This window comes from Hypomesus nipponensis, chromosome 23 (genome assembly GCF_054491055.1).
Source record: "Hypomesus nipponensis isolate SF chromosome 23, ASM5449105v1, whole genome shotgun sequence".
Taxonomy (NCBI): domain Eukaryota; kingdom Metazoa; phylum Chordata; class Actinopteri; order Osmeriformes; family Osmeridae; genus Hypomesus; species Hypomesus nipponensis.
Genome location: NC_140383.1, coordinates 12,129,784 through 12,151,848, shown reverse-complemented (window position 1 = coordinate 12,151,848; position 22,065 = coordinate 12,129,784). Strand labels below are relative to the sequence as shown.

General features: G+C 44.4%; 1 long non-coding RNA gene across 2 annotated transcripts in view; it reads left to right on the top strand.

The window, feature by feature from the left end:
- LOC146234275 (uncharacterized) overlaps positions 1–14,732 on the top strand; it is a 34,752-nt gene extending 20,020 nt beyond the window's left edge. The window contains exons 5-6 of one of the 2 annotated variants that reach the window (XR_014741599.1): positions 13,874–14,017; positions 14,209–14,732. This is a non-coding gene — a long non-coding RNA (uncharacterized LOC146234275). Of the gene's footprint in view, positions 1–13,873 lie in introns of both variants that reach the window. The other variant, XR_014741598.1, reaches the window with a different exon arrangement.
- Positions 14,733–22,065: the final 7,333 nt, after the last annotated feature.

Genomic DNA, 22,065 nt, shown 5'->3' with positions numbered 1-22,065 from the left:
CACTGGGCCAGTGGTGTGAGCGTGGTGTCACCTAGAGGACATGTGGTCTGGAAGATTCTTTGTGGAGCTGTTTGCTCCTGAAGTTACAATTTGAGGATGAGATGGTGGTGACATCATGAAAATGTCCAACTTTGAGTAAATGTGAGTTTTGAGGCTGGCTCGGTTGATTGTTGATGGGGTAAATATGAGTGATATATCAGGTTTTACACAGAGCACCATGTGTTCTAGGAGGCATATTTGACTTACACGTAATCATAAACATTGATTTGAGTCATATTTTATTCATATATGACATGTGATTCATATTTGATTCCCATTTGACGCACATTGGATTCCTATTGATCACAGCGATTTGAAACAAATGCAGCAGCATACCTATCGCCCTGGAAACACCCAAATAAAGGAGACGATCACATAGAGGCGGGCAGCTTTCTAAAAATATGGCATGATCTCCCACCCAGCCAAAGAGCCCCATTGTGGACGACAGTTGGTCATACATTCCTGAGCACAATTACACATCTCGCCATGTTTCCTAATACAGAGGCGGCATTATTGTGAATACTAGCCGGTTTTGAGCAGAGATCAGTCACGTTGGAAACTTGTTTATAGATTCACGAGCAACCCCCTCCAACCTCCCGCCCCCCCCAACGTAAGTATGCCAATGGAACAGGGGTTAGGGGGATCTGGGGGTGGGGGTCCAACTGAGAGACTTCCACAACAACCCCAAGTCAAATATCAATGGGGCAGAGGATGCTTTGTGTGTAAATGTGTGTGTGTGTGTGTGAGAGAGAGAGAGAGAGCGAGTATGTGTTTGTGTGAGTGGGGTTGCGTGCGTGTAAGTGTGTGAGTGTAAGCATGCACATTTTGCACGTTTGTGTGCATGTGTGTTTGTACGCATGTGTGTAAGTGTACGTCTACGTGTGTGTGAGTATAAGTGTGTGGGTGTATAAGTGTGTGTATGCATGTGTGTGTGTGGTGGGGGGGTGGGGGGGTTGTGGAGGGGGGACACAGAGACACAGATAGGTCTTTTGTCTCTGCCCTGTCTGCAGTCCAGCTCTGGCCTCAGGCTTCTGCTTTTCATACAGCGTCTGGTGCTGGGCGGCCACACAGGCGAGACACGCATAGCTCTGCTAAATCTGGACTGCCTCTGGTTATAGGAGCGAATTAACAGATAAATAAGGAGGGGGAACAGAGGCCCTCTTGGACGACACGTCGTCGTAATGAGATGGTTCACCTTCCTAGTCCGCGTTTGACCTCCAGGCAGACGCTGTGTGAACGACCAGCCAACCCTGATACTGCCGCTGAGGAATGAGAATCTATTATGTCCTCACACAGACAGACATACACACTCAGACACACACACACACACACACACACACACACAGACTCTACAGCATCGCAGGGCTTTCCCACCACGAACAGAGAATAGCTCTAAACAGACACAATAATGACATCAGTAGCCTGAGTTCTGGTGACAACTTCCTGTTTCCTGTTTTTAGGAGAAAAAAAACCTCCTCATCGTGTGGGCCACAGGGAGCCATAGGGAGACACCTGGTCTTCTCCCTCTGGAGAGTAGCCTCGGGTCTGGGTCAGGACTGATTGATTAGTCTACATCTACCGCCCCTGTGTGTAATGAAAGGTTTAATAGGTCAGGAGCCTTGTGATGCCTTCTGCAGGTCATAAAGCTCTCATTAACCTCCGTCTATGAGGAGCAGGAGGAGCCAGGGTCACGTCAGGGGGGCAGCTTCAGTCACGGTGGCTTTGATCCTGGGAGAAAGAGCCAGCTCTGTTCTCTGCTTTCAGATGCTTAGGAAGGTGTCTCATGGAACCGGTCAATAAGCAACAGTCAATTCACCAGGCTATCAATTAGAGCACACACCCGTCCACATGAACGCACACACACACACACATGCACACCCACACATGTACACCCCACAAACACACATGCACACACACATCCACACACACACACATACACACACCCGTCCCCATGAATTCACACATATTCACACGATGCATACTCACATAAAACAGGAACGCACACACTCCACCACACTTTCAAAGACTGACTGTGACAACGGAAGTCACTTCTTTTGATAGGTGTGATGTCAACTGTAGTTCTCTGTTGCAGCTTACCTTACTTAAGAACAGGTAGCGGGATCTTGGTATGCGGAACATGACACAACCAGAGACTGCTGATCAAATCACCTCTTCCTAAAATAATAACTATACCCTCACGTCAAAGTACTATGACTTTGTTTTCGAACAAACCGCCTAATCTCGTAAATAGAGTTGGAAAGTCCCGCTTAACAAGGGACTTTTACCCCTTCATGTTCCTGAAGATGAAACAATTTCAGGGCAGGACGACGGATAGGGCCGACGCAGTGGAGCCGATCACATCAGTTTAATAAGCACCGGTCAGTATTGATTCAATCATGAGATGGAGTCAAACACACAAGATGCCATTGTGTTCCACATTCGTTTTTTAGAGCTAATCGCATTGCAAAGACCTGTGTGATTCCAAGGAAACTGTCAAATACGCTACAGGACATCTTGTTCACTCGCATGATCCATTTTGTATCTGGGTGTCCTTGCTCGGGGTGAGATGCCAGCGTTACGGTGCAATGGGGGAAATGATCGTGTCGCGCAATTCCTTTCAGCGGAGAATTCAAATCCACGAGTGAACCCATTTGATGGTTCCATAGATTGAATTTCATTCATTTCACCAGACAAATGTGCCTAATCTGTTATTATACACATGATATATGTTGTTATTGGGAAAGGCACCCGGTCAGATACCTCGATCAGACAGATGATACCTCAGCTGCTAACTGACATATCGTCTGATATCTCTCAGAGCATCGTTAAGCCCTCTCCGTGATCCAGTCTAAACACTGGGAGTTTGATAAGGCAGAAGAGCTTTTTTGGGGAGCTCACACATCAAGGGCTTAGTTTCGAAAATCCCTGTAATAGTTTTATATAGGTGGGGTGATGGTGGGCGAGGAGGAGGGGCTGTTTGGCAGCTGTCAATATCCTGGTCCACCTGGAGGTGGGGAGGGGGAGGTAAGGGATTGTTGGAGAGGAAGGAGGGGAGGAGGAGTGAAGGAGAGGGGGGATGTAGAGGGGAGAGGAGTTTCGGGGAGAGGTAGGAATTAGGAGAGAGGCTTTGGGGGGGGGGGTTAGGGGAGAGGGAGGGTTTAGGGAATAGGAAAGGTTTTGGGGAGAGGGAGGGTTTAAGGGAGGGGGAGGGTTTAGGGGAGGGATGCCCCCTGGGTGGCTAGGGGGGCTCCCTGTGGCTAAACACTGTCTGGGTTGGCCTCTATCTGCTGTAATAACAGCCTCTCGTCTCTGCAGCCGGTCCCCTGTGACTGAGACACTCATTCAGGAGTGTTTAATGTTTAAGCCTCGACATAAGTCTGAGAGCCATGGTTTCACCGACAGTATTATACACATACTATATGATGACAATACTAATGTGAAACTGTCATTTAACACTCAGAAATGACTTTAAAAATCTATTTCGATCAATGATCTCTTTTCTTTGCCTCCTCTTCCGCCCTCTGTTTCTTGCTTTTTCTCGTCCTTTTTCTTGCTCCCTCCCTCTTTCTCTCCCTCTCTAGTTCTCTGTCTTTTTCCTCGGTGTACACATTACCAAAGCCGTTGTGTCTGTAATGAGAGGGAGGGAGTCAAGGGGAACTCCATAGCAGGATTGTGGCTGGGTCTGCAGCACGGCAAGCAGCCATGTCATGGTACGTTTTTTTTGTCAACGGGACTGATTGGTTGCACTCAATTATGGTTGAAGACATCTTTGTCTGTGGTCATGTGACACCATGAGATCACTTTGTCTGTGGTAGAACGCAGACACATTCATTACAAGACCAGGTGACAGATCGAGTTGCTTGAGCATCGGTGCCTACATCAGGAGCAGATGGCCCGGGCTTGTTGCTATGGACAAGGCCTGAGGAATCCATGATTTAATTCCAGATTATTTGCCTCTGCACCACAAGCAATATTGGGAAGTTTTCTCAAGGCAATCATGAAGAAAGAGCCAGGTCAGAGGAGGCCAGGAAAAACATCAGCTGTTACCTCCCAGGTTGAAGGAGAGGTAGAGAGGAAGGGAGGGAGGGGAGGTTAGAGTGTGAAAGAACAAGAGAGAAACATACAAACAGAGCGAGACACAGAGAGATGGAGACAGAAAGGGAGACAGAGAGAGAGAGGGAGACAGAGAGAGAGAGGGAGACAGAGACTTGTTTAGGTAGTAGAGCCAGGTCAGTTCTAATGTCTCAGAGACAGACAGACAGACAGACAGGCAGGCCGAGAGACAGAGAGACAGAGAGAGAGACAGAAAGCGAGAGCAGCAACAAAGACAAAAACTAGGTTCCCACTTGAAGCCTGTTGACTCTGGTAATTAAAGTAAACAAGTTTTCCTGGCTAAAGAACTCTTGTTCTTTGTGCATCCTCAGACTGCAAAAACAAGCAGGCGGCTAGATCCACACCACCGGGATGTGTTTGGAGAGATGGAGCCAGACACTAAGTCCCTGTGCTCTCATTGTGTTTGATCAGGAGGCTCAAACGCATAAGGCCATATTTGCTCCGTCCGTTCGTTGACGGGGAGGAGTGTGTGTGTGTGTGTGTGGGGGGGGGGGGGGGCTTGGCATTTATGTGTGTGAAGAGAAAGCTATTTTATACACTTTTTTGTTAGACTCTGATCCACTGATTCAACATCCAATGAAGACGTCTGTCAGTACTTGCTGAAAATGTTTCAAACATGCACTCAAAGAATACTCAGCGTAACATCAGAGTCCAGCCCTGCCTTGGTCATAGTCTGTCTGAACAACAAATCATCAAATGCCACATGGCAAAATAACCCATACTAAACAGAATGTACAAATAGATGTCTGAATGACTTTATTACTTATGTCATTTGGCTTCATTTCACTGTGCGAATCCAGTCCTTACGATAGTAGGGAGACCACTTCAGGTTTCCTACTGTACTTCCCTGGAGAGGAGAACAAAAGTTGATCCTCGCCACAGCCGGATCCATTTCTCTTGATTATCCCTGTCGGTCTCACCAAGCTTCCCGGGTCCTGAGCTGTGTCCTGTCTGGAGTGATGTGTGAACGCTGCTCACACTAATGTCTGGGAGTAGCAGTGTGGCGTCAGACTGGCGCTGGAAGACCTGTTTGTCATCTTACATTTCCTGCTTTTCTCTGTTTTTACCTCTTTCTGGCTATCTATCTTCATTTCGCTCACTCACTCCCTCGCTCTGTTCCCCCCCCCCCCCCCGCCCTCTCTCGTCCTCCAACCTAGCAGGCCCTGTAGTCTCTCTCACATCCTGATTGCCGTAATTGTATTATGGAGTTTAACATTCAATCACAATGAAGAGAAACACACATGCTTTTTGTCCATCTCCATCCTCAAGTTTTGGTATGGGCCTAGTTGACGTTTCTGTGGAAGCACTGTAGACACTATTCACTTAATTAGGTGTCCAATCTTTATCCTGGACGTCAAAATGCTACTCACACAATATCTAACATAAAGAAACGTGTTTGTACCGACTGGTATTGGTTAAGCAAACATCTGAACCCATAACCTCTTGACCTGCAGTCAAATGCTCTACCACTGAGGTATCGACATCCCCACAAATACATAATGCCATCACTTGGATTCACATGACAGGAAATACATACATACACAAAAATGTGATCCAATCCAGCCATTTATGATATTACAACTTGGTTCCCTTAACAAAATCACAAATCCTCATGTATCCTCTATTCATATTTCTGTCCACAACGTGTTCAGTGTGTTTCAGGCTGGAAGACAGAGATGCGGCAGCTCTGTCTGTCTGGAAGGCCTCAGACGAGACGCCGTCACACGGCGTCACACAGCTGCGCTCTCTCTAAAGAGGCTTATGCCATTTCCAACACGCCAGAAAGCGCTCCTGTGCTAAAATAAGATGGACAAATAAACAAGCGTTCTTTTTCGAACGCAGATCAAATATGTTTGATTGTGATTGATAATGGTTAAAGGCTTGGCCCTTGATGTGTGTATGTCTGTAATTGTGTCAAGTGAAACCTGTTAGGCTTCTGCTGAATTCTGGCAGGTTGTTTCAACGGACAAAATAGGGCCATTGATACCTACACACTAGAACGTTTCAAGAATGTTTCTTTCAGAGTAAACCTATTCGGGATGTGAAGGCAGGCATTTATGATTCCGCTGGAAAATATGATCATAAAATTAGATCAGTGACACATGCAAGGACGCTAGCACGGCGACAGTCACCAAGACTGCGACAGTAAAGGATGACTATTTTCAGAGCATGAAGAATCTGTGTTAGCATTTTGGAATGAACTTAGGGGAGGAATTCTGCTAGAAAACACTGGTACTGCAGCAGGTGGCACGGGGGCAACCTTTGACCTTTAAAGTGAGGAGAGATTGATCCTGACTTCCTGTTCGTCTTGCGCCGTTCTTATCACACATGGCATCAATCGTAAAACTGAGCGTCCAATTTAACTGTATATTTGCTTAGAGATGAAACACGTTATGACAATATACAATAGGAAATGTGTGCCTAGTGAAGTGATGTTGCCATCATAAATTGGGGACGAGGTCGGCTACATGTAGTTTGGAGGTGTCAACAGTTCACTGTGTGACATTCTGGTCAAACAAACATCACTTCTGAACGTGATGCTGTGTCCTGGGGAATGTCACAGGAAGTGACACGCTTCCCTGAATCCAGGCTGTGACTGCAGACAGGGAAGTTGCACCTTATTTTAGGAGGTGTCTTCACTCCGCCAGCGCACGGGTTGTGAGCAGTCTGCCAGCGCTACACTTCACAGAAACACAGGAAGCGTTTGTTTCTAACGCAGCAACATGAACTCCTAACATGCCCTGATCTCTTTATTTTATTGCACATTATAATCTGTCATTGTAAGTGCTCCCAAGAAGCAAGCTGGCCGAGGGGCTCTTCCTCCCCTAGCCCTGAGGCTTTCATGCGGGATTATGCTTTAAAATCTGGATGAAAACACAGGGATTACCGGAACAAAAAAATGTCAACATGTGTGGGCTTCTTTACACTTCGTTTTTAACCATTTGAGTCCATCTCTGTCCTGATGGAGGAAAGAAGATTAAACGTACTTTCACAGCCCTGTCTCTTCGGCTCATGTGTAAATTAACACTGTCCTCAGAAAACACCAACTGCACATGCTGAACCAGGTAGAGTTTAACACTGCAGCCATGATATTGTTGCAATGTACAAACTGCACACAAACAATGTTGCTAACACTTTAGATCCAGGTGCTTGTAATTAGCGTTAATCAATAGATCACAGGCTTTAGTAAGTCGGTAAGTCTTAGTAACACATATGGATGTCAAAAAACATCTTGCAAAGGTATTTTTACCTACGCTTATCTCCTTTACACTATCCTTGACCCATGCCCTAACGCTTACCAACCTACTGTTATGAACACTTCTTCACATCTCATTGAAACATATTTATGTTATAAGCATCTTATAAGGTCTTAGTACCTATTAACTAACACTTACTACAAGCACCTGGATCTACAGTGTTTCCACAATGTTTACAGCTGTGTCTTGAAAGTGAGCCAACAGAGTCAAGACCCATGGAGGGTCAGGAAAATGTATTGACTTTAATCATCATGACAGTTTCCTGCTGTACTAGCGGTTTTAACCTCATCCCAGGTTCCAGATCCAGTTTTAATGGATCCTTCATCAAAGTATTTGGCCTTTTTGATGCAGAATAAATCATCACTTTTTGTTATTAGCTCCCAGGCATTTTTGTAAGAATGTGTGGGTGATGTTGCGCAACCCAAGTTTTAAACTCTTCTTCTTCATAGTGGGTGTCAGAAGACCTTTTATTGCATAAAGAACTTGAGAGTCCCCCACAAAGCATGTTATGAATGTTGTGTTCGCTTTTAATATACTGAATAACAGGACTGCCAAACCCCTGAATCACAACATCAATTAAATCATCAACCAGTCTCCTCACTGCCCTCATGCTTACACTACATACTTCTCAAATCCAATAATCACTGCTCATATATCACAGAAAAAGAATACATGCAGTTCAAAAAGAAAATCCTGAGCAGTTTCCAAGACCGCAGCATATGAACATCATTTTTTTTTAAGGGAAGGAGAAAGAGATGCAAAAAAATATTTAACAGAGAGGGACAAAAGGAAATTGTGAATTAAACATGTAACATGTTTGTGTTTATCTACCAAGCTAAGGCCTACATCTTTATTGACGGAGCGAGCATAAGTCAGAGTGTAACTGTTACTCGTGTGAATTGCAAACCCACCATTACTACAGTTGATTTTAAATGCTCAAACAGTTTGATGTGATGCTCACAAGCCTTATTCAACCACCTCTCCTGCCATATTGTCCTCCACCCGGCCTCCACGCTGAAGGACGCTGAAGCTGTCCTTACCCCAAGCTAGCCTCTACCCTGCCTTTACCCAGAGGCTGTCCTGTCCTCTACCCTGCCTCAACCCTGAGCTGTCCTCTACCCGGCCTCTACCCTGAGAAACCCTTTACCCAGAGGCTGTCTTGTCCTCTACCCTGCCTCGCCCTGCCTCTACCCAGAGGCTAGGCTTCCCTAAGTGAAACTCCATCATTCTGTTGTTAAAATGCTAACTAACCCTGGAGCCCATGCCTCCCTCTCTCCCTGGTGCCACTTTAGAACCACTTATGGAAATTCCTCCGTCATGAACAACTCTGGGGAAGGAAACGGGGCGTTGGGGGGGGGGGGCGAGAAAGTACACGATTGGCGGAATAAAGGATGTGGTTTGGTCACATATTCTATCCCCCATCATTGCTGCAGAGACGGCTCTTAGATGTGTTCTGTTGTCATTCGGATTGGTCGACGCATGCGAGAGCGCAGAGAAAAAAAACAACAGAAAAACACAGGGGCCTTCTTCCTGGTGTAAATCATGTATACGACGGCCATTACGACTCCGTTCCCCTGTCACTTCCATTACATCGCTGGCAGGGCCCGCATTACTCTTGGCGTGCTGCAAGAGGAGATCCACCCTGCGTAATTGCAGCCCCTTAATTGCTCCGGCACCACTCGGCTTTGGAGACGAAGCCCCATCTCACTCCTCAGCAGCCCCCAAAATGAATGCCATGTGCGGGGAGAGAAGGCCCGGACGCTGGAACCTGAGGTGGCGCCGAGACGCCTTGGGCCCAGCCGATGAGCCTTGCACTGCCAAGAGGAACATAACTCAGCCGGTCCCTCTTAAACAAGGACACTCCCCTCTCTCTCTCTCTCTCTCTCTCTCTCTCTCTCTCTCTCTCTCTCTCTCTCTCTCTCTCTCTCTCTCTCTCTCTCTCTCCCTCTCACCTCTCTCCCTCGCTTTCTCCCTCTCCCTCTCACCTCTCTCTTTCTCCCTCTCTCGCTCTCACTTTCCCTGTCTCCCTGTCTCTCTGTTGCGCTCTCTTTTTATTTCTCTTTCTTCTTCACTCACCCGTCACAAATTCTCTTTCTCTTATTAAACCTTCCCACCCTCTCTAGCTGGTTCCTTACTCCTTTCCCTCGCTCTCTCTCACCAATGTCACTCTATCCATATTACTCCCTCTCATTCCCTCCCTCTCTGCCTCTTGTTCTCCCCCCCCCCCCTCTCTCTCTCTCTCTCTCTCTCTCTCTCCCTGCTCTCTCTCTCGGTGGTAACTCCCTCTGCTCAGGAAATTATCTCTGCTGTCACCTAGCCAGGGATATGCTTTGAGCATCGCTCTCTCTCCACAGCATGGAATTGCTGCTCTCAGCCTGTTCGTTAAGGAGTGAACTGTTCCCTTCGACTGCACACACATCCAAGTCAGAGAGACCACTCCTCAGACACTACAGCTAAGAGAGACCACAATTCATAGAGACCACTGGTCAGAGATACTACAGCCAAGAGACACCACAGCTAAGAGAGTCCAAAGCAAAGAGAGACTACAGGGAGACCACAGCTTTCCAGAAAAACAGGTTAGCAAGGAACGCTAAGCAAGAAGTGAAGAACTGACACACACAAACATGCACAAGCACAGAAACATGCGCACATGTACACACACACAGAGACATGTACACTCAGAGACAAGAGTCAGCCCTCTGGCCCCCTTCCTGGTACCAGCGCCCTGTCCTCAGACCTCCTCTGGTTTACTTCCAGGTCCCAGAACTGTCGTCCAATCCCCTTACCGTGCACTGCTGCCTCACATATCCACAGGAAGTCAACTAAAAATAGCCTTAATGGAAGGTTCGGTATTGAGACGTAATGAGAGAAGGATGTTGTAAGGATGATGAGCAGTTCCAACAGTGTTCCTGGACATTCCTGAACGTTTCTCATGTGAAAGCCTGGGACCAAATTCAGGCTGCACACGGACACACATTTATTTTCCTTTCAGGTTCAACACACTCTGTGTCAGGGGCTCTGGAGAACAGTGTGAAAGCTAGCCGGCTTGGAGAACTCTCCGCCTTCTCCAGCTAGCAAGGATAGCCTGGTGTTGTTTGGATTGGATCAAGGCTTTATCTGTTTTGGTCTCATCAAATAAAAAAGGTTGTGTCTTACAGAATCAGCAGGAGACAGAGTTCACTTTTTTGGTTCTGGTTTAATAGTATGTCTAATGGCTCAAGCTATTTGGTTTTTGAACCACAATTGATTCATATGTTTTTCATTCACTTTATTGCTTCATATGGACTGCAAAAGCATATGTGTTTGTTTATGTGTGTTTGTGTATGTGTGTTTGTGGGCCTTCAAAAATGCAGCGCTTGTGTGTAGGACTTTGTGAATGTCTGCACTGCACCTGAGCGAGATTTTCAATGAACGGAAACCTTGTAAAATTAACTTCATTACCAAGATTCAAATAAAAACAGTCTGAAAAGCTTCTCTCAATTTTCCCCCTGTGGAGGCCCAGCAGGCAGAGTGGCGTAATATGGCCTACCCCTTTTCATCATTCTCCAATTAAACACAGGGAATCTGATTAGAAAATGCCCTTCAGATATGTACACACAAATCTGAAATATAAGATGAAATCTTTTGGGGTGATCTTCGACTCTTTGTTGAGAATTTTCATATGCACATTTATTTCTCTAACACCCAGGAGGAGTTAAGAAAATGTCGAGCACACATTTCTGCTGTGGTTCGTTTACTCCAATCACAAACACATGGCTCCATGTGGGGCGGATTGCAGGCAGGTTCCCTGCATCACTCCACATGTGCAACACAGACACTGTCTGACACACACACACACAGGATACCTGCCATGATCAGCCCAGGCTGGATGTGTGTTGTAAAATGTATATCGTGATGTTTGAATGGCGTGTGTGTGTGCATATATGGGAAAGAGACAGAAAGAAAAAAGGAGAAAGACAGAGAGAGAGAAAGAGAGAAAGAGAGAGAGAGAGAGAGAGAGAGAGAGATAGAGAGAGAGAGAGAGAGAGAGAGAGAGAGAGAGAGAGAGAAGACACTAAGAAAGATCACGAAGAAAGACATCAGGGTGAATCATCTGTTCACCTGAATTCAATCTTATGATTTTATGATAAACTTGATCATGGTGTGTTGTTTTGAGTTGCAGTGAAGCTTGTTGTTTTCGTATACAGTCCGCTCCGACCCCACCTATTCGAGATCTGCAACGCTGTGTGCCTCCGTACCACAGATGAGAGGTAGAACAACTCAGTAAATGAGAGGCAGAAACATCTGGTGGCCTTCTTGTGAAACGAGTTCAAAGTCTTCTCAGCTCCTTGATTATTTAAACATTGTTTGAGCCAAATTAGTCACCCTTGGAAAGCAGGGTGTACAAACTGCTCCAGCCGCTCAAACACCCCTTCACACAAAAAGAAGAAGGAAGAAAGAAAGGGGGAAAAAAAAAAAAAGCGCGTCTCCAAAAGGAGGGAGGGTTGGTTGTTTTTTCTTCGGAATCCATCGTCAGATGTCACGTTGTTTCTCTGCCTCTTTGACGTGGGACCTGCTTTGATGTGGATTGCCCCGGGCTGCAAACCTATGTGTGTCTCTGTGGTGACTGTCTACATTGTCTACAACACCACCGTCAGCCTTTCTTTAGAACGACTGTCTTTATTAGTAGACCTACACTAACTCAGAGATCTCTTGCTGGTTGGGTTTGAGAGAACATGAATGGAATGGTTTGCCGTGGTTTACCATCTAGATTGAGTTGGGACCTTTGTGTTTGGGTTCCAGAACTAGAAACAGGGAAAGTGCTCTGTAAACTTGCAGAAACACAGCTCATATCTGTTCTGAATCAGGTCATATATTCATCATACGGGACCTGATATATATCCTAACATTAGCACATTCTGTACACATTTGATCTTTTAGCAGACGCTTTCATCCAAAGTGACATACAAATGGTGCACCTCACCTTCCTGACCCTTTTCTGGACTTGATGCGTGCTGGAGTGTTACTAACCTAGACGACGCCTGAGGTCACAGTTTTACAGACAGGCCGTTGTTATTGTTTGGTCAACGGTTGGAGGGAGACTTGCAAGGCACTGGGGTCTCTCATCAGGGACTTGGTCTCTTACTAAGTGTCCTGTGTGTTTTACTGTAATGTGGGAAAGGTCTGTCCTCTTGATGCTTGTTGTTTGATATGTTCCAGCCTGGCGTCAACTTGAGAGTGTGTGTGTGCATGTGCGTGTGTCGTGGTGGGACAATTGCTTACAAGCTTGCGTGTTTTTGATTTGGTCTGTTATGGGTTTTTTGTGTATTGAAAGGAAGTGCTATGCTCAATGTTTTAGTGCCTAGTGTTTGGTTGAGTGTGTTTTACAAATGGGCTGTGTGTGGGTGTGTACTGTGTGTGTGTGTATGTGTGTGTGTGTGTGTGTGAGAGAGAGAGACAGGGAGAGACAGGGAGAGTGGGGTGGGGAAGAGAGATTTAGAGAGAGATAAATACATCAGGGGAAATTATCTGATAATCTGAATGACCTTCTAATCCGTTACAGTTGTACATACGGTGTTGCTTTGTTGTGTGATGAGTGCGTGCGTGTTGAGTGCTCATCAGCGTGACTTCTCTACCCTCTCGACCTGCTGTCTGGTGTTTGAGTGGCTTTCCATCGCTGAGCAGGACGTGTCTCTCCTGCCAAACCTGATTAGAGGCCAGAGAAGCCTCATCTTCTCCAGCTCCTCATTAGCGTTTGTAGGAGCCTTAGACCTATGCTAGAGAACGTCAAGTTCTATAAATGGTCGGGCCCACGGTAGTTTGGGGGCTGAAGGTCTCTTGCAGTGCACCTTTGCCCCTGAATGAGTTGAGTAAAGATGTAAAAACTTTGGGCTTTGCTTCCATCATCAATACATGTGGTGGGATGCCAGGTCCCCGACATTTGTTTCAGTGATCAGTTTTTACAACTTTTAAAAGTTATAAATGGGAGGCATTTAGTTGTGTTGGCAGAGAGATACTGCTTCCAGAGTTACCCTCTGCTCTGCCATGACAGAAATGCAACACGGCTTGGCAAACTCCAACCCCCCATCATTGACAATTTACATCAAACCCTTTAAAAGACAGATAATTATGATCCACTGCACAAATAACATAAGCAATTTATCTGTTGCTTACATTATATCCCGAGTGTGCGTCCAGTTCACAGCGTGGGTTTGAACCTGATCCAAAGAAACTTGGCAACACTCCGCGAAATGGTTATTAATATTCTGCAAGGCCTGAGAAAATAAACTTCCTGTCAATGAATGTTGCCATAGCATCTCAAGTTGACACAGCAGTCCAGCACTCGTTGGCAAAGAGGCGGCATGGCTCCGCGGCACTATTGTTGCTGATCACCTCCTTCAGCGTAGGCCAGAAGCCTCAACCATTCATTATATTTACATTTATGCTTTTCTCTTTCAGTTACGCTGTTCTCCTCCTTTCTCTAGTTTGACTGCAGAAAACCGTCTGGGTTCTGAGGAGAAAAGGCCTGTTTGGAGAGGAAGGAAGTTTCTCGCTGGGGTCCTGATATGACTGCGGGACGCAACAGAGGACGGAGAGGACACGCTGCTTGAAGCTTTTTCTCACACTTGGTAAAAAAAAAAAAGAAAAAGAAAAGTTAATTACATTTTAGGAACTTTTTGACTCACAGTTTACAAACAAGCAGTAAATGCTCCTTCATGAACACTTGTTTTGCCATTGTGCTCTGACCAATCTTTGATTCTGGAAGCTAATCATTATTTAGCATGTTAGTGATAAATTGGTCTGTTTCTTGTTTCAACAGATTGTAGTTTATTGACGTCTGATTCATGTGATCTCTCTAAGAATGAATTGATGATATGAGCTCATGTTGGTTCTGGTACAGTCACCTAAAGTCCACATGTAGCAGTAAAGTTTAATCTATGAATCAATGGATCAATTTAGAAGTGATAGTTTTAATTAAATACATGATATGTCTAAATTGCATTTTTTTTTTTGTGGTGAAGGCCAAGGGTAGCTGATCCCCCATATTTGTGAAGACATGTGCAAGTTGTGTTCTCAACTTAACACAATGTAATTACTCTGAATTGTTTTGTTTATAGCGATGGCATCTGATGTTGATTAAAAGCCAGACACATTTCCACAAAGCTTTGCTGGGAACCTTAAAAGAAAATGTTTACTTACAAATGGGTAAATAATTAAGATTAGTGCAAGACTGTAACTCATACAGGAATGATGACCACATCAAATACAGAAACCACTTAGTACTGTTGCAAACACATAATAAATCCTCTGCTAAACCTCTCCCAAAATAAATGTTTCATACAATGTTTTGACACTGAATGGGTCTTCAAAGATTGCCTTGCTGTGCTGTCTTAAAAACATACTTAAATCTTCAAATCTAGCCATGCCTATCTCTACAGATGCTTCAAATTTCTTGTCGGCTATGTGATCTACATTAGGTCACTCTAGATATGGGTAGGTACAATAACTGGACTATGCCAAGCCCCATTCTTTCAGACCCTCCGAGCCCTCATATCCACAGATGGTTCAAGAGGAAGTCTGGCTGGCACGAGCAACATGGGAACTGACTTCACAGCCCTCCCAGGAATCCTGAGATGGCGTATGGGATGATAATCCCTGAGGTCAGACTCCACATATCAAGAGTCTCAGAAAGGGTTTGACGGATTTCATTTGAAGAAAAGAGGCGAGAAGATTTTCTCTGTGTATTCTCCCCGGACAAAGACAGCCTGGGTAGATTCAGAGCCAAGAAACACACTATATAGACACAAATAATCGTAAATTGAGAATGTCACCTTTAAGCCTGAGCACTTTTATTATTGTTAGACGGAGCTGTTGAGTGCCCCTGTAGTTCTATTCTCGTTCTATTCTCCAGGGAATCTTACATGTCCCAGAGTCAGCGCCACACAGGCAGGACAGGAGGGACACTCGACAGAAATGTTTCCAAGTCTTTTCAAGGATTGATGGCAGATGGTAAACATCTCTGCAAACAAGACAACATTTTGATCTCCTTCTTGGGAGGGGAGAGTACAGTGAACCAAGTCTGATAGTGAAGCACAAAACACTCACACTCTTACTCAAAACACTCATACTCTTACTCAAAACACTCACACTCATCATTTCCTGCAAGACAGAAACATTTTCTGTTGACTCGTGAATTTAATATATTAGGATTATTCTGAAAGGGATTCAAAATGGAAGGTATTTATCTGATGAATTTTCTGTTGGAATTTGTCATTACGTATTCATTTCCTGTCCACAGCCACACTGTCCGTCTCTCTTTTCAGGAATTCTGATGCAGTCACACATTCACATACACGCGGAGTCGTTTGTGGTGCATTCAGTCGGCGTGCATATCTGCGGACCGGCTGTCCGATGGGTCTGGAGCCGGGCCTCTGAGACATTCAGCTCATCTGGTCATACAAAGTTAAGGCCAGCAGACAAAGCAAACATTCATATATTCCAATTAGATTTGTTACACTTGACTGGTTTCACAGTGTAGGGAAGTAAGAGGGTCTGTTTATCGCCCCTGTTTTACATTTTTGTTTGTGTCGGCAAATTAACTAAGCACGAGTGTTTCTCTCTTCCTCTTTCCCTCTCGCTCTCTATGCTTTTTTAATTGCAGAGATAAAAAATCACGTTTTTCTGTTTGTGATCTTGTGTGTAGTTCAGAATATTTTCAGAATGACCAGACAGAGTTGCATGTTGTGTTCTCGTGCTTCAACTGCAAACTGAGAACAGCAGCTCATGTTGTCCATAGTTTGGACTCCTTAGACTGGGAAGAAATGGACAGACATAGATCTTTTCAGTTATTTTATTCAAGAACAAGGATATTAGTGTATCAATACATGTTTCAGTGGAAGATTGTTACCCTTAGAACTTCTGGACACAGCAAAAGTCACAGCAAGGGTTTTCTATGTTGCCGGTTGAATACTTTTCTATAACAGACTCAACTGACCAAGCTGGTAGTTTTGTATTGTTTGGACACAAGTTCCTTAACAGTAAGTTAGACCATGTTTTGTATGTAAATAGACTTCTTTGGAGTAAGGTAAACCGCAAACAAGTGCTGTCAACTCCACACAGGTTTGTTAAATGTCAGCCAAGCCACAAGGCGGTATTCAAAAGGACCACAGTCCAAATTATATGTCAGATGAGAACTTTTCCAGAAAGAAAGACAGAAAAAAGAAAGAAAGAAAGAAAAAAGAAAGAAAGAAAGAAAAGAAAGAAAACCTTGATTTCTGTTGAAAAGAGACTTTCGATTATGTTTGATGATGTTCTCCATAATATTTCCCCAGAAAGAGAATGGGAGAGTTTGTTGTGATTGATCCATGAGTTGGTAGTACACTCAGTTAAAAATGAGTGCAGTGTGGGATATGAGGTGTTATTCATCAGCTTATTGCTCTGGTTATTCCCCAGAAATCAAATTGGATTAACTAGAGTTATGACAGACATCAGCTCATACTTCATCGTCAGTTTCACATAGTCTGGAACCATGACATGCCCAAAGACCTTCTCCACACTGGGTTCCCTCTTCCCAAATGTAAACATTCAAAATGGCTGGTTACCTATAAGGCTCATGTGGCCATAGAATACCAAAATAGTGTACCACTGGACGCTACATCAAGCTTTCTTTGCAGCTCCCTCAGAAAATACCTTTAATATGTTATTCTTGGAAGAACTCAGAACACCATGTTTACGCACTCCGGCTCTTTTCTCTTTCCCATTCTTCTCGTTTTGTGTGTCTCTGGAACTAACCAGAAAGGTTTCTGTAATTCCAGCCCACTCCACCGCAAGGCCTGAGAGCATGGGTGTGACCCTGGGCTCGGCCTCCCTCTCCTGGATCATCCTGCTGGGGAGCCAGGCCGTGGCTTGGCTCTGGTAAAAACAGCTCACAAGTTACCCAGCCTCCTTAGGGAACATACACTGAGCTATAGAATGGTATATCAGTAATGCATGCTATTATTTGTCATTATGATGTATTGTAGGCAGTGCTGACAGGATAGAAGTATGGTTACCCCAATTGAGCATTCTGTTTTCATGATTTAATATCACCTCTCTGGAAAGGTATACAGACCGTAGGAATGTTTGTCACAATGGAACAATTGAGTGGTTAGAGGAAAATAGCTGCGTAATTAAAGAGAAAATTCAGCAACCCAATGATTTAGAATAAAGCTTTGACAGAATATGGCTTAGGGACAGTTTAACAGCGACCAAAATGGTTTATAAATATGATTTCAGTTTGACCTTATACTAAATCTAACACTCCTAAAGTTTGTTCCCTTTAAACCAGCATCTGTTTCTATATTGGTGCACCAGACAAGCCACGGGCAAATGAGTACAAGCGGGTCAAAACTACAAAATAAGTCTGTATGGACATTTATAGAAACTGGGTTAATGTTGTTCATGCAATACACACACTTTACATCCACGGATGACATCTGCTCTATATCCTTTGTCCTAGTACCCCTCCTCACACACACAAGTACACACACACACTCACACACACACACACACACACACATGCACAGGTTCTCCAGTGAGTTCTTAAGCCCAGGGATGAAAGCTGTTTGAAAGCTGTGTGAAATATTTATATATTTAAACTGTATGTATACTTTTTTTCCCCAACGTTGTGTGTTTATGATGCTTAGTGTAATCTGATTACAGAGAATCCGACCAGTGTGTGATGTGACGGCTGTGTGTGTGGGCATGCGTGTGTGTGTGTGTCTATGCACACGTGTGTGTACTCGTTCTCTCTTCCAGCGGTGTGTCCAGGTGTGTGCTTATCCAAAAACATGCAAGCTGCTTTTGTTTTGCAATGAACACCAGTCGCATCTCCCACCCCAGTCTATGTGTGAGCTGTGGAGCTTAACGTCCTGAGAGGACATCCCTCTTCCATATTGTGACATTGTGTCACAGTGAGCAGATGCCTTTCTCTGGCCCCATGCTGGGAGGTAACTGTTTGTTGTTGCAATTTATGAAGCGAAAAAAGGTTAAAACAAGACTTAAGTCGATATAATGCTTCCAAATGACACAAATCTGGAATGCACCATAACTGAACAGATGCTGTGAAAAAGCACATAAAAAGATGCACAAAAAAAGACTACTAGTATGTATATTTGTATTCATGATACTGTATGTTGGATGTCCCTAAGGTGTGTGTTTGCTCTCAGCTGTGTACAGTATCCCTGAAAACTGTTTTGAGTACATTTTTAGTGGTTAAGATAACATTACAAAACACCAATTACTCAGAGTGCAAGCTTCCAAACAGTGAGTAGTCTGATGTATTCACTGGGGAGGCACCAGACAGTCAGATAACTGCAGTTTGTAGACATTTGGTTCAAAAGATTCATCTGGAAGTACTAAACAGAGTATCCTAATCATTGTTGTTTCCTTTATTCATTATGTACAGAATATTTGTATTCATGTATTTAGTCATGGTGGGCAACACCTACAACCAATGATTTGGTTGTTCAGGGTCAAACTAAGAACTAGCAATATGTATTTTAATAAAGTAATTTACTCAAGTCAGTGAGTTCAAGTTCAAGTTTATTTGCCATTTGTAACAAGTACTCTGGCAAGCCATGTACTAGAGAGGTCATCTACACTGATGCCTGATCATCCTGTTTTACATATAAGAAATGAGAAGAGGCTTCTCTGGAGTCAGTTTAGTTTAAAATCATACAGGTCTTCAGAGAGGGAGACAAAATTACAGCACAAATGCTTCCATCGACAACCTATAATTTAAGCCTCACGGAAAAGAGAGAGAGAGAGAAAAAAATATTTCATGCCAAATTGTGTGGGCTCCTTTGAATGCTTTGCATATGGCAGGCTACAATTATCCAATTTCATTGAAATGTCAGTAATGCTTCTAAAACCAATATTTGCCATTTACCTCCGGTTTAACAAAACACAAGCGTCTGACAAACCATTGCCTACCTTTCGGTAAGGTCCAAATGTAACCTAGTTAAAACTGTTGCTTTAGACATTATAGCTTTTATGTTATATGAAACCTCATTTGTTGAGCTCAACCTTTGTCTTTGTTGGCAAATATAGATAGACCTCTGAAACTAAAATGTAATTTCAACATTTAAAAAATCAAACCATCCAAACCATTAGAGAATTAATATTTTTTTATTCAGAAGGTTGTATTCAGTGGTTAGACAACAACACTAGAGCAGCTGCCTGATGGTGTTTAGCCAACTTTCGAACTTGCCGCAACCTCAGGACGTGGCCTCTGGCCTACCTGTTCATCTACAGACTTGGGCCTGGCATGGTGTCAGACAGAAGTTTCTGGGCCTCTGCCACAACCGGAGCTCCACAATCAGGTGGCCTGTAACAGCAACAAACCAGCATACCATCCCAGCTATGACGTTAAAATTGATGGGATGAATGGTGATTATCAGGGAGTACGAGCAGGGTTGGGAAGTCCTGGAGCCATAAGTGCCATTTTCTTAGATCAGATATCCTTCTGGTCACAGCAGTAGGGGCTGCAGCTTGTTGCCTAGCGCCCACATGATGTTCCGTGTCCTGTAGGACTCTAAGGATATCGCAGGGATTAAGGAAAGCACTGCCCTCATCTTGGCTGGTTGGGCCAAGCTGTTCAATCTGGGGTGACACAGTCAGATGTCCTCTGGACAGATGCAATTCCAGGCTACAGCTGTAGGGCTCTCTGTCTCTCTACTGCTGATTGGTTCAGATGCCCTCTGCCCGTGTTTTTTTGCACACTGGGAGAGAAAAAAAACACACAAAAAAACCATGGCAGACACAGGTGGTGTCCCACCCCCAGCGTCATCCTGAAATGGCTTTGCAGCTGCTAGCAATGGAGAGAGAGAGATAGAGAGAGATAGAGAGAGAGAGAGAGAGAGAGAGAGAGAGAGAGAGAGAGAGAGAGAGAGAGGGGGAGAGGGGTCGAGGGGAGAGGGAGAGAGAAAAGCAGGAGAAAACATCTGTCAGGAGATTGCGTTTTTGTAAGACTGATTAACGAGAGCAAAGCTGCTGCTGCCAATCCTGCACCTTGTCAGAGTAGTTTCCGAGCAGTGTCTGATCCCCGGCAGAATAGCAACAGCTGAAACGTATGCAGGATCATGGAGGAATAACACGACCTGTTTCACAGGCCTCAGTCTCTCTCCATGATCAGCTAATGAATGTTTCTTTGAGATTCTCAGGATACTGTGTAATTAATTCAGTTATAGAGAACACCAGAATCTCAAGCGAGGAATATACTGTTTGTTATTGCTTAATGGAACAATAGGTTATTCAGTCTCAGAAGGTTTACCTGAAGTACTTGTTTGTGAAGGAATGTTTTCATGTACATAGGCAACACAACAATTCCACTGTCAGATATACATAGAGTTCATCAAACTGCTCTCAACATTTTAAATCATGACTCACCCAGTATGAGAATTCAGCTTACAGTATTTTTCTCTGAAATAAACTAGTTGGGATATCAAAGTAATGTTTGTGTGAGAGGTTGTGCAAGGAAGCTGAGGATGGGGAGGCGTAAAAACATACTGTACTCCCACTGGCTCTCTCCCACGCCAGGGATTACTCTGCCAGACCATGGTAGGTCCGCTGAAGGAAGCAAACACACGGGACGGAGATAGGTGGTGGCTTAGCGGAAGATGGTGAGAGGTTTTGAGGGCGGGAGGCCAAAAGGAAGAGGGTGGGCTGGGAGAGTGGGGAGGGAGGGGGGGCGGGGGTGATCTTTACAGACCAGCTGTTTTCTCTCAGGTCCTCTTTGTGAAGAGACCAGCAGGTTGTAGCTGTTCATTAAACGACCCTGAGAGACATGTTCTAAAGCTCCAGGTCGCCTAAAGCAATTCTGTTGTATGGGTCAACTCCCACAGGCAGGAAATGCATTAGGAGGAGCGGAGCTTCTGCAATGAGTTACTGTACCATGGCTCCTTCTCCCATAGGATATATGTGTTGAATCATTAAAATGTTTAAACCTGTTCAAACCTTAGGCACTATCCAAAATCCTGATACCATCTTGCTGTGTGGATTGTGTGGTTCAGAGTTGAATTTTCTCTGCTCTCCTAGTTCTCACAGCGAGAAGTTCTTCCCCCAAACCCAAAGGGTCAAACTGAAGACCAAACATTTCATATGACCCTGGTATCCCGATAAAACTGCCTCACAAACTGTCTCAAGAGGAAGTGACTCCTCATTGAATGGTTGCTCACCCAATTTCTTGTTCTCTTTCTTCTACTTCTTTTCAATGTTAGTTTTCAGATCCAGAATGTATCTGTTGATCTGTGGGCAAACCATGAAGCTGTTTGTGACAGTGATTGTAAAAAGGGCTACACATATACAATCTGATTTATGTCATTTAGTCCTCTAGTAACCATCAATGGGAAGCCAGACTGATTCAGGAGAATGACAGTTTCTCCAGTCCATCGAAAGTACGTAATCGAGTTTGCATTTACAGCCCAATCTCAATAACGCCACCATTCAAAATCCTGGAGGTTTGTTTTTTTTGGGATGTGTTTTGGCTTTTTGGTAATTATTATTTATTATTTGGCCTTTTTCTTTTTCTCTGCCTCACCCCATGGAGATTTGAGGGTAATCCAACCGGGAGATTACAGGATTCTCTTTAAGACGCTTGCACTGATAAACCCGTTTTATTTCTGTCATGCAAACTGTC